General features: G+C 33.3%; 1 pseudogene; it reads right to left on the bottom strand.

Moving 5' to 3' along the window:
• Nucleotides 1-13498: 13498 nt before the first annotated feature.
• The window catches only part of LOC149559092 (1-aminocyclopropane-1-carboxylate oxidase-like), a 248430-nt pseudogene continuing 247570 nt past the window's right edge, over nt 13499-14358 (bottom strand).

Here is a 14358-nt window from a genome sequence, read left to right as displayed (position 1 = left end):
TTTTGCAAGGAATAAAATGTGTAATCTTTGAAAACCTTTCAACCATAAAAAAAATAGAATCATGCCCTCATCATGTCCTTAATAATCCAAGAAAAAAATCCATGCTAACATCCTTTCACAACTTCTCTAGTACATGTAATGGTTGATACAACCTTGTATTTTTCTTTACTCCTTTCACCATCTGACATACTCTACAACTCTATACAAACTTCTTCACATCTTATTGCAATTATGGCTAGTAATAATTCTCAACAACCAAAGAAATGGTTTTATCTCTACTAAAATATCCATCCAATCCTCCATTATGCTTATCCTTGATGAGATTATCTCTCATTGAAGTATGGGGAATGCACAATTGGCTTCCTTTGAATAAGATACTATCTAGGATCATAAAATCTAACCACTTTGTCTTGTCAAGTATAACAAGTTTTGTACAAGTCTTATATGCTTCCCCAAAATTAGGATCATCTAGATCCAAAGTACTAAGTTCCTTGAACCCAACCACCTTTATCTACATTTATGTCAACAAACTTCGAATGCCTTTGGTTAAATTTTTCTTGACTATTCAAATATTGCAAATTTTGATTATCAGTATACAAAATAGACTCCTTAGGAAGAAGATAATGTCTCCACTTTAATGCTTGAACTATAGAATAAAATTCCTAATTATAAATAGAATATTTTCTTTTTGCATAATTCAACTTCTCATTAAAATAAGAAACAAGTCCACCTTCTTGGCTCAAAACAACTCCTATTGCACAGTACCACTAGCATCATAGTCTACTTGAAAAATCGTGTTAAAATTTGGAAGTGCTAATATAGGCTACTTAGTAACTTTTTGTTTCAATAGATTAAAAAAATTATCTACTCCTACATTCCACTTAAATTCTTTCCTATCCCCTCTCATTGTTCTAGTCAAGGATCTACAAATACTAATAAAACCTCTTATGAACTTTTTGTAAAAACTAGCCAGCCTATGAATAGATCTTACCTTTGTTGCATTTCTTGGACTAGACAATTCAAGGACAACCTTCATTTTTTTTGGGTCCATTTTCAAACCTTCTACAAAGACTACAAATTCTAGATGTACACCAATTCTTTCTTTAGAAAACTACACTTCTTTAGGTTTATTAGTAACTTTTCTTTCCTCAACTTATCAAACACCTTGTGAATATGGATCAAATGCTCCTCCAATGTCTTACTAAAGATCAAAATATCATATAGGTAAACAACAAGAAACATACCCAAAAACTCCTTCAATACCTCATTCCTGAGATGCATGAAAGTGCTCGGTGCATTGTTAGCCCAAAAGACATGACTAACCACTCGTACAATCCTTCTTTCATCTTGAAAGAAGTATTTCGCTCATCACCTTCTCTGATACAAATCTAATGGTACCCACTCTTTAGATCTATCTTTGTCAAATACTTATCTCCACTCAAATGGTACATAATATTATCCATCCTTGGAAATGGAATTCTATACATGATTGTGATTTTATTGATAGCACGAGAATCTATGTACATCCTCCATTCTCCATTCTTCTTTGGGGCTAATATGACTAGTACAACACATGGACTAAAACTCTCTCAAATGAACCTTTTTTGCGACAACTCATGAAATTGTTTGTTCAACTCTTCACTTTTTTCTGTTGTTATTGTGTGTGTTGCATTATTTTCCAAATGAGCTTCTGGAACCAAATCCATCTAATGATTGATCTTCCTTACTGGGGGAAATCCATTAGGTACATTAACTGATACAATATCAAAAAAATCTCACAACATATCTACAACTTCTACAAGTACCTCCTCTAATTCTTTACTATCTTTTGAAATTATACCAAAACACATATGCTCATGCTTTATACATTTGAGAAACTATTTTCCATCAAAAAAACATATTATGGCAACACTACATACATTTTCTTTTTTATGCTTCAACAACTTCAACTTATGCTTCATTCCATCCTTGGTCAAAGTGTAGGTATTTGCTCACCTATCCTCTACAACATGCCTATCAAACTATCATGGCCTACCCAGAAACATATGACAAATGTCCGTAGGTATAATACCACATAGTACCTCATCCTAGTAGCTTCCAATCTTGAACTTTGCTAGGCACTATTTATTGACCATGACTTTGTGGTTATCTTGTACCTAAGCAATACAATATGGACGTGGATGTTTCTATCTCTTTAGCTTCAGCTTTGTGACCATCCTTTCTAACACTAGATTTTTAGTACTTCCACCATCAATGATCACATGACAACACCTATCTTAACATCTACAAATTGTGTGAAACAAGATCATTTTTTGATCAGGTTCATTCTCACCACTCAGCGGGACGCTTCTATTAACTAGGACTTCTCCTCTTTAAGCATATTTAGAATGAGATGATCTGGCATCTTCATCAATATATGCAACTTTGGCTTGGTCTTCTATTCTTTGATCTATCCTTCCTTGGCATTGGGAACATTTAAATGCTCTATGCTCATCTTTTTCATAGTGAAAACATTTCCCACAGAAGCCTCCTCTTCTAGATCCTTTTCCTTTGCCTCTTCCTCTTTGATCTCTATTGTTTTGATCATGGAAATGATTGAAATTATTTCCCCTCTAATTCTCACTGCTACTTCCAACCTCAACCTTATTTATCTGATCATTATTACAACCACCATAAGATTGTCTGTTAGATCTTCCACTATGATCTCTTCCACTATTCTTGTTGTCAAACTTCTTGCTTAGTTTCTCCTCTACTCTTAAAGAAAAATAGTATGCCTCCTCAATACTATTCATTTGAACCAGACTTAACTTTTCCTAAATACTTGGGCTTAACCCATTAAGATAATGCACCACTTTCTCCTTATCAGCTTTTGCATGGCTAGTTCTAATGAGAACTCAATAGATCTCTTTAGTATACTCTTGAACATATTTTCTCACTTCATTCAACCCTTGAATTTTCTTTAATAGATCAAGTTCATAATCCACAAGAATGAATTATCACTTCAATTTAGCAATCATCTGATCCCATCTAGTGATTTTGTCCTTTCCTTTTCTATTTCTCTCCAAATGAACCTCCTATCATTAGAGGTTTACATGTCCCTTTAGTTTCACCTTAACAAATTTGACCCTATTAGGATCCTCAATTTCTTCATACTCAAATTATTCCTCCAATTCATTGATCCAATCGATCAGCTCCTCTAGGTTAAGATTTTCCAAAAATGTGGGAACCTCAAACTTAGGTCATTTTCCAATCTTGGAGATGGCTTTACCAAGCCTATCTTCCTCTAGGTTTAGAGCTACCTCTGGTTTGGACATTTTCTTCTTCTTTTTCCTCATCCTCACTTTCATCTCTTATGCAAAGATTCATTCCTTTCCATATTTTTTCTTCCAATGCTTGCATTTGTCTTTGGAGGGCTCTAAAACCCTTATATATAACACCTACAACTCTTCCGCTAAGATCTCTTTATGGAGGTTTGTTTCACTCTTTTGCTAAAACCCTAGTGCAAACTGCCTCACAATCAGTGATCTATCTACATGCTCAACCCAAACCATGGTCCTTGTGTGAATTGCCTCACATTCGATGATCTCTCCACATATTGAACAACTCTATCTTTGATACCATTACTATTAGAGGAAGGGTGCTCCCCTTAATACCATAAACCATAATAGAAACAAAGAAACAACAACACGTGTGAGACCAAAATATGGACTTCTTATTATCACTGCAAATGCAAAAATTATAGAATTCACAAACACAATATGCTAACCCACATGGGCACCTTCATTATAGTAATTGACAAGACTAAGCTATGAACAACCACCTAGAGCTATCCTAGACAATGTTTGGGCCTTTCTTAAATAGGAAATTTGTGAACACCCAGGAAGGTTCTAGATATTTAAACTTAATACCTAAGGCCAACAAACCCTAACAATACATATAGAGTTAACCAAATACATCTTTGAAAATTATTTTAGGAATTTTGGACAGCCCAAATTTGGAAGGCCATAACTCTTGAACCATTGCTCCAATTAACTATTATAACCACTTTTCAAAAATGCCAACTCCTGATCTACAGAATCAAAATGGCACAAGTGCCCTTCCATCAAGTTTTTGAACCTCATCCAGGCACTCTAAGGCCTCTAATGGTGATCTTGAAGATTTTTCTCCTAAATTTTCCACCAAAAATTTGCAATAACTTCTTTGATACTTAAGCTGGAGCAATGATATTTTTATGGTAGGATTATAACTCTAAAATGAACCTTCATGTAGAAAATGAGAAAATTCCAAGCTTGTATGACAAACTTACTAAAAATAGCAAGTTCCCAAAAATAATAAATCCCTTGGCTACTTGTCCTTATTAAAATAGAAAAGGCTAAAAATAAAAATATTTTTCGATTATTCAAGATTGCTCTTACTCCCAGGATGCTCTAGCATCAAGGAGCTATGTAGATTACTGTCTATTGTATCTTTGATTTGATTGGCAAACATCTGTCTATTGTATCTTTGATTTGATTGGCAAACATTTTAGTTTTTTTATCATATTCTTGACATTCTAGCAGTGTCGTTGGGGGCCCACTCATGTAGACTAATCCCGATCATCATCTCAATTTCAAAAAGGGTTATTAATTGCAATTTTCTTGTTACAAAAGATAATATTTCCTCTTTTCTTGTATTGATTTTATTTTCCCTATTTGGAATTAAGGGGGGAAGTTAGTGTTAATAATTCCAATAGTGAAATTAGTTCAATCCTAATAGTGATCCTACATTTTTGATAGTGACTTTTACAAAACTAATGTTATTAATTAGATAGTCTATTGTTAATTATTCATGCATGATTGGTGATAACTAAGACTCTTCACAGTAATTTTCTCATGTTAAATATGGTTTCAATTTGTATAAATCATGCATAATGTAATCATTATTATCAATGACAAAGAGCACAATGTATTCAATAAATTTTTTATTGTGAGCATTTTTTATCTCTTTATTATTCAATTCTTCAATTATTATTTCAAATTCTTTTAGATATATCCTAAAGCTATAAAAAAATTACAAAGGGTAGCATACGGTATAACAAAAATAAGGGCTTGTTACCTAGTAATATCACTAGTAGCATCGAAGGTATTGGTTAGGAAAGAAGAATAAGAAGATCAAATAAAATAAGTTGGCACACAACCCATAATTGTTGTGGGTAATGTCTAAATTAAAAGCTGAGGTCTCTCCAACAGAAACATTCAATGGCAGAAACCCTATACAAATACAAGGGTCCATAAAATGGATAAGTAGATTACAGTTGGATTGCTTGGTTTCGATTGTCTACATCCAAACAATTCAAAAAATAAAGTTAGGCAAGGCCCTCTATTATTTTAAGTGTGTATGATGCCAAAACCCATAAATAAGAATCGATAATAATAAATGTCAAGTTTAATGAGCTAGTAGGGTATGTAGAAATATTTTGAAGTAAGCTTAACAAGAAATAGATTTGGATGTCTTTATTTTCAAGATCTTTGAAATTTGGGTTATTATCATTAACGAAGTTGTATAATTAAGGAACCTATTTAATCTTTGAGTGGCAAATAATAAAAATTTCTCCATCTTTTGCCTTAAATATCAGCTAAAGTTGTTATTGAAAATCTTACCTACTTAATGGAATGTGGATTTGTATTTTCTTCATAATATGATTAAATTTGACAAAAGATATTTTTAAAACTAGAATGAATCTCAACAATGCTCCCCATATTAGATAAACATCTAATTAACTCTTTAATTAAGAAATGACTTAAGAAGGTGTGGATTTTAATTTTAGTTACAAATGTGTCTCCCACTTTCATAGAAGACAACTAGCTTTTCTTGTATTCACTACATAGATCATAAAATTTGCAGAATAGAGATGCATGTATACCATAATTAAGTTATGTAGTCTTTGAATCTCTACCAATGCTCAAGACTAGAAAAAAATCCAATTTACTTTGGCAACTTTTGCCAATTTATTATAGTAATTTCTTCTTTGTTGTATATATGGTTTTATCATGAAAAAGACTATTAATATGCATGAACTTCAAATTCAAAAAAAAATCAAAATTTGATATATTCTTGTAACACATAGTAATCTTAAAAACAACATTAATATTAACTCGAAGCCTCATTGGAAAATCTTCCAACATGTCATTGATATTCATTTATTTTCTTCAAAAATATAATGATCCCTTCATCTTTAATAATTTTTAAGTTCAGTAACAATTCGTTCACAATACTTTCTATTGACCTATATATTCATCTATCATATTATATACATTCTTTCTACTTTCTATGAATCTTTTATACTATATATTTTCTATGAATCTTTTATGCTATATACTTTCTCTAAAGTTCTTGTAATGTGATTTCCCTATTACAACAAGTTTTTCACTTACACTTTTCGTATAGAAAAGGACTCCAGTTGCACCTACACAACCCTTGTTAATCTTAGAATCTAGCAAGAAGGGAATATTTCTTAGCAGACAATCTTGGAAATCAACACTCAAATTCCATTCAATAGTCACTCATGAAGATAATAAGGCCACAAACTCATTTGAGATATCCCTATCAATCTATAATCTTCTATTACATGATAATATAATAGAAATTGTTTTTTGTTTCTCTATTCTTTGAAATTGTCATGTGAAAAAACATGGCATTCCTATCTCCTTACTTGAGCCATAGGGAGCGTGATCTCTACCTCTAATAAAATTAATCTTCGATAACTATATCTTGATACTTAATCAATAATTGAAACATCCCCATCTCTTCAAATGACCATCTAGATATCCTCAAGGTCAAATTAGAAAAAAAGCTTTTGCTAAAAGATATCACCAAAGACTTCCTTATTCACAACCTTCACCTTATCGTTAATGGACCAAAATTTCTTGGCCATTCTAATTATTTTCAAGCCATCAATATCAACATAAAAACACTTTATTACATTAATTTTGAAGTTTGGATGTTAAATCTACATATGTTCAAATCTTAATAAAAAAAATTCTTTTGATCATAAGATGATCATCAATAAAAGCAATGGGAAATTGGTCAGAACCAAGTTTAGGAATAGAGGATAGGGAGTAACAAAAATGATTTAATGTGTCATAGGAGATCAATTTTCTATCAAGTCTAAGTTGAATAAGATTCTATCTAGCCTTATGATTAAGCTAGGTGAAGTCGGACTCGCTAGGATACATTATGTTGGAATTCTTTCGGATAATTGAGAGGGGGCTGAATTAGTTATCCACTAGGTCTATGTTGGAATTCTTTAGGATAACTAAGACGGGGGGGCTGAATCACTTATCCATGGTCTAGATATATAAATAAAAATTTTCACATCTTAGTGAACCCATAAAACATTTATCTTCATGCATGCATCCATAAGATCATGCAATCACTTAAAACTTGTAGGTAACTGTCAAATCAATTTGTAGAAATGTAAACATGAAACATGATAGATTCAACAACACACTTGACACAATGATTTATGTGGAAACCCGATTTGGAAAAACTCACCAGTAACATACTACTCTTTTCCACTCTTTTGAAGTAATGCCCTATGAAAGGTCAATCCTATTAAAGGTTACAATACACACTATTAAATGTGATCCTGTGAAAGGATTTCAATCACCCTATTAGGAGTGATCTTTGTTAGAGGACTTTAGACCATTCACTTGGAATGTCACCTGGTTAAAGGCTTTACAAATGACAATTAGGTCAACCTTGATCCAAAGGATTTACCCTAGACTAATACAACTATTAGAGATTAATAGTAAGGTTTGATCCAATAACAACTTACAACTCCATTTATAGATTATAGATCTTTATTTTAGTCCTCCATTCTACTTGGCATTCACACATTTTATCTCTGCTTGCGTGTTCACCCTTCAAGCATCTATATCCTTAATCTTTATTTCTTAACATGCAAATAAAAACTCTTAATTAGGTCACTAAATAAAGTAATACCCTTGACTCTTTGTCTTCCTTAGGTTCTTAGAAATGACAACCCTTGCTTTTGACTAGCCATCACTTTAAATAGAGAATTAAGATCTTTTGTCATTCATTTTCCATCATCCAATTTAGGGTTAGGACAAATTAGGTAGGATTCAATGAATCTACCCCTCATTTCATATGACTTCTATAAAATTCTCCTTCAATCCTCTTTGAATTCACCTCAAAATGGTTTACCATGAATTCTGTACCACTAGCTCATCAAGTTTATCTTCTACCTAGTTCACACAATCCAAGAAAACAAACTTTTCAGCTTAGATCCATCAAATTCATGATCTTTCTAATAATGTTGGCACTCGGCATTAACTTGCTTCTGATGCTCAGCACATACTACATTTCTTGACATCCTCTATGAAATCACTCATTATGAACTAAAATTTATTGGCGCCCAGTATTAACTAAACTTTACTTGGCATCCACTGTTTTGCTCAGCATACACTAAAATAGACTTTTACATAGTTCCAATTGATTTTCTTCTTAGCTTGCACTAACTTTGCTTGACACATACTATCCATTTGGTCAAGTTTGGTAGAAAAACTCTGTTTAACTTGTTCTTTTGAACTTTCTTAGTGTAACCAACCTTTGCAATGTTAAGTAGATTATCAATGCACTTTGATATCAATATCTTAGCTAATTCTTATACTCCTTTTTACATCATAACCAACCTTTCCTCTAGGTGTTATTGTTGAATCTTTTGATCAAATATTTTTCATCAATCAAATAGGTGTTAGTACTTAAACCATATAAGCAATTGTCTTACTAGAAAAAAGCAGGTTTGACATCAATGAGAAAAGAATGATTGAAACACATTTATCATACTTCTAACAATTTGTTTTCAACAATCTCCTTCTTAATAGTCTAGGCTACCATCCAACTAAGATTAAGAATTCTCCCCACTAGGCTTATCTTTATCAGTTAGAGGAGAATTAAAGTCTCTCAATATCAAACAAGGTTTAGTTAGGATAGTATGTCTGTAAAGGCCCAAACTATTTCAAAACTTGAATCTTCTTCACTTAGTATTAGAGACATATATATTCATTAGCACCTATGAAAAACTATCCCTAGCATGTTTTAATATTAAGAAAATTGTATTTCTATTAGAGATCAGAATATCACATTGAATAAGATGTTGATTCCAAAAGAAAAGCACACCTATAGAAGCTCTTTTAGAACTACAACCAACCTCTTTGTCATTTTGAAAGAGGGAAATTCTCTCTACCTTATTTTTCATCATCTTCATTTCTTGAATCAAAATAACATGTAACTAGTGACCTTGAATAAAATTTCTTAGGATATCCTTCTTATGAGGGGCACTCAATCCCCTAATGTTCTAGGATGTGATTTACATTTTTTGCTTGATGAGAAAACCTTCTAGATGACAAGTTGTTTCCCATCTACAATTTTTATTTTTCTTACAATCTCTCAAATGTTCTTTTTGGACTACCTATCCAAAGCATACTTTTAATGACCAGCATCATCCACAAAGAATCTCTCAAGAGCTATGTTTTTAAATACTAGAAGACAGGGGATACCATTCTTCCTTCTACTAGTGACCATTGACCACTTGTTCAAATCCACTTGGTTGGAAAGGAAATCATCCACAACCATACTTCTTTCATCATAATTAGTAGAAGAAATCATCTATAGATTCATGAGAAGGAATAGGAAATTTAAAGGACCCTTCCAAATTATTATAGTGTTGAGCTTCTTCCATTGAGTCCCCTCAATGTAAGCATAGCACCAAAACCTATATAGATCTACCAAAATCTTGAGGATCATATATCAGATTCATGCCCCAAAATATACAAATATCCTACTTGACTTCTAAGATCTTCAAGGATTCATCCCCATGCTTGATTAAATTATCTATCTATCCTTCCTTCAAAGTTTGCACAAGTGGATGGAGCCTTTTAACAACATCCTCTCCCTTTCTAGGAATGCATTAATGGTTGGAGAAATCATCTAAAGAGTCAACAATAACCTAGTTTGAACCTCTCTATGAGGTAGCCTTATTTTTACTCTTATCAAACCACAAAATTTTCTAGGAATTATTGAGAGACCCCCCAAAGGATGATGAAGTAACACCAAAAACTTTCAAAATAATATCCTTTCCTTGAATACATTTCTTCTCTCACATATTTAACCTATAGAATCATTGATATGATTAAGCTCCACCTCCTTCTATCTATTCTATAGATCCTCCTTCTTAACCCATGCTTTCTTCTTAGAAGAAAAAAAAAAAAAAAAAAATAGTCTCCTTTGCCCCCCCACCCCCGCGCTTATATGCCTTAGGAAATTCTTTTCCTTGTGACCCATCTTATTACCGATGAAACAAGAAAATAGAAGAGATTTGTACTCAATCTCCTACAACAATTTCTCCAACTTAAAATGTTTGGTGGTTATAGATGGGATATTACTAAATTTGCATATAGTAACACATATGGACTGGAAAAGGTTGTCACAAGATCTATAGACACAAGCTCCCCAAAGAATGACATCAAACACTTGCAAACTTCTTCGTTCCAAAACTCCCAAGGGAAGGCCCAAGAGGTGCATCCAAACATGAGTTGAGGGAAAGAACTTATCATTAAAATCCAACTTTGGCAACCACTTTCAAAAAGGAAAACCCATTTTATGAAAAATGCATGGGCCACTACACAAAACAAAATCACAATCCTCCTTCTTGGAGAAAACAAAGGAGAGAAAACCCTTAGGAAGGGATGCAACCTCAACATGACCTTTTAGGTGCTAATTTTTTTTCACAAAGGACCCAAAAACCTCAATACTAGGCTTTGCTCCTAGGAGTTTACCAATAGAGGTAAACTCCAGAGATGAAATCACATGATCAATAAGGGGGTTAGGGACAAAATATAGAAAGCTCACTATTTTCACATCCAACCTTGACAACCACCCTCATTCATGTTGGTTTACAATGGGATTTGACACCAAAGAGCTTAGATCATTTTTTTGAATCCTACCCACATCCCTTGGGTTCAAACTTTTCCTAATAGCCATAGGATGAGGGGTTCACCTTTCAATTTGGATTATTATAGCTAGTGCAATTATTGTTGATTTTTTAACATATGGAGTTAGATCTCACATTTGAGTAGGTTTATATTGGTCAATTTGTTAATTAGCTTGAATCAAGGTTAAAATTAAATGACAATCATTGAATCAATGAATTTCAATACAAGGAACCAATGTGTCAAATAAACAACCCACTCCTACAATTCTCTCATAGTTAATAATCTCATCTATAATTAACTTCAAGATAATTGATTATGATAATAATGATTCTATCTATCACTTTGTTATAAAGTAAGTAATTCTAGAAAAAGAAAACTATTTACTCTACTATACAAATGAAAAGCATCCCTCGCCCTTTATATGTACTTAGAACACTGATAAATATTACATCACTATCAACTACTCTCTCACATTCCATTTGGTACAAGTGCTAATTTTAATAACTATTTATGTTTTAACCTCATAAATTTGAACTTCTATGAAAGAATGACAAAAGGACACCAATCCCCTAGTCCCCCTAAACCTTACCACTACTGAGTATAAAGTAGATTTCAAACAACACAATGGCATATTAAACTTTGGAGAGTTTTTTCTTCAATTCAATGACATGAAAAGGTCCCAAAACCTAAAAACAAAATAAGAAGCCCTTCTACCACAAGGAATATAAAGTAGTCCTCCAATTAGTAAAATATTCTTGGTCTAACTCAAATTTATCAAAACCATCCTAGATTTATATAATGGTCAACCTTAAAATCACTTCAAAATTCATTAAAAATAATGAATGGGCATAAAAATACAAGAATGCCATAAATATCTCGACCTTTCTCACATTTGATTAAACATTTACTAACCAATTATTAGTAAATTTGAAAAGTGCTCATCCAAAAACTTATCAGTTGGCTAATCTCTAGACAGAATGCACCAAAGACAAAAAAAATTCAAGCATGAGCTTTATTAGATTCACAAAAACACAGCGAAATTTTCTCAAAAAATTTGTTGTTTTTCATCACAAAATATACAGATCATGAAGATCAAATGCTGAATTTTATTTTTAAATCATTGTGTTTTTGTTTTTTTGAAATTTTAGTCAATGGTGCAATTTGTAGGGAGGATAGCCACATCCAAACTTATCCACACTGGTACAAAGGCCAGCTATTGCCTAAAATTCTACTTTAGTCAAAAGGAAAAGCAAAGAAGTGGTATGGAAAATCATAGTATTCGAACTACCATTTAGGGCTCATTTGGTTGTTGGAATACAACTGGAATAGTCATTGAAAATTAGAATATCCACTTATGTTCTTAGTTTGGTGTACAGAATAGAAATTGAGAATAGGAATACATATTCCCATTTTAACCCCAAAATGAACATAGATCTATTCCCAAAAATACCTATTATTAAGATGGAGAAAAAAATACATTCCCTTTCGCCTGTCATCTTACATCTGAGGTTGCTACAAATTGGAGATTTGTCATTGTTCCGTCTCAAGAACCCATGCACCATGAAAGGTAGTGTGCCCTCCACACATACACCATAAGAAATCGGAACACCGTCTCCAGATCCGCCACTTGCAGCCAATAACCATCGCATGCAAGCACGACACTACCATTTGCGATTGAAGATCTTAAAATACTGAGTAGCAGACTGTTCACTAATTCCCTCTCTAAATATTTTGTCGGGACATTCTCAACAACAATGTGCTCTAAGTTGCCAACAGCTCTTACCCATCACCATTTGCCGTCAAATTGATCATCCAAGAATAGAATTTGGAGATTTAAGTTTGTTGGAATATTATGCAGCTAACCGTTTGCTGGGCTCCCTTTGCGTGCCTATTTATGGCAAACTTGGGACAAATTTGAAGGTGGGTGATGGATAACTGTTTTTTTTGCCGGATTCCGATGCGAGATTATTTTGAGATGGAGAAGTTGTGATTGATTTGGGGGAAATATTAACTGCTACAAAATTGTGATAAAATGCTATTTGGGCTACTGATCATAATTGATCCTTTAATGTTCTACACACGATTTGTTTCTGATTAAATAAAATTATATTTCATAACAACATTTACTTTAACATAGAAGTTGTGCCATGATGTAAGCGATCTAGCAGACTTATGGCTACCAGAATCATACAGAGAAGATTCGAGTGCCTGTAGCTTTAGGTGAACCAAACAAGTTGACATTTTCCAAAAAAAAAACAATCAAGCAAACCTAATCATATTAAAGTAGTCGGTGACAAACTGAAGCCAACGAACACATCTTCTCTCTATATCTACTATTACATTAGTACTCGGTATTTAAGTAGGTATCAAATATATGCTACCAAGAGCAGTTTACTATACTCACACAATTAGATCTAACAGTCCCACACAGTACATGTATAAGTCTCGTACACCAATGCTATTTCTCCTTGGTACAAGTGGAATATTTTTCTGATTAATAAGGTTCAGATTGCTCTCATGGATTCAAACCGTGGCTCTTTGGCATCATACTTCTGCTGGATGTAAACATTCATATAATCCCCAAAACAGAACATTGGATAAAATGTAGAGATTTCTCGTTCTCCTCCATTATCTTCAACCATGGTTTCGGTTTTCTCTTCTAGAGCAAGAAGAGAAGAAGCAGCAGCGGGATAGACTAGTGCATTATAGAATGATGCCACTAATAAGCGGTTTCTATCTTTGGTAGGAAGAATGCGATGCCATGCACTCTTGTATTTCCCTCCACTCACAACTTCCAACTGGTCTCCAATGTCTATGACTACGGAGTAAGGTAGGGGCTCCACATCAATATATCCATGTTGGAATATTAAATGCAGATGTCCATTTGCTCCTGGAGCCAAATGCTCACCTACCATCTCTGACGACCTGCACAATGGTTATAAACATGAATGTGGTAGGTGAAATTTTGAAATCTAAAAGAGGGGGAAAAATATGACAAAAGGAATGATCAGATTAATTCGACCAATAAGAAGAAGAGCAGATCAGAAGTTGCAGAGAAGGAAAAAGAGAGAAGTGATCAGCAGATCCAGACGTCAGAGTGCAGAGAAAAGGAAGTTCATTTCATGCCTGCAGTTGCACATGTTTCTTCTCTGATCATTCTGTAAGTTAAATGTGTTATTGTTTCATTCGTCCTGTTGAAGCAGTGATTGCTTCAGGCGTTACTGTATGCAGCCATTAGAGCTGCAAGTTTAAAGTTTCTAAGTATTGAAGTTGTTCAAGTTTTACCAATTTAGGGTTTTCTGGTTGAAGCCAAATGCTCCCAAATTTTGTAATAGTTTGAATCTAACTTGAATAGTAAGAAAGT

The sequence above is a fragment of the Cupressus sempervirens genome, chromosome 5 (assembly GCF_028749045.1).
Source record: "Cupressus sempervirens isolate cs-2001-9-10 chromosome 5, ASM2874904v1, whole genome shotgun sequence".
Lineage (NCBI taxonomy): Eukaryota > Viridiplantae > Streptophyta > Pinopsida > Cupressales > Cupressaceae > Cupressus > Cupressus sempervirens.
This window is presented reverse-complemented; position numbering and strand designations above follow the sequence as displayed.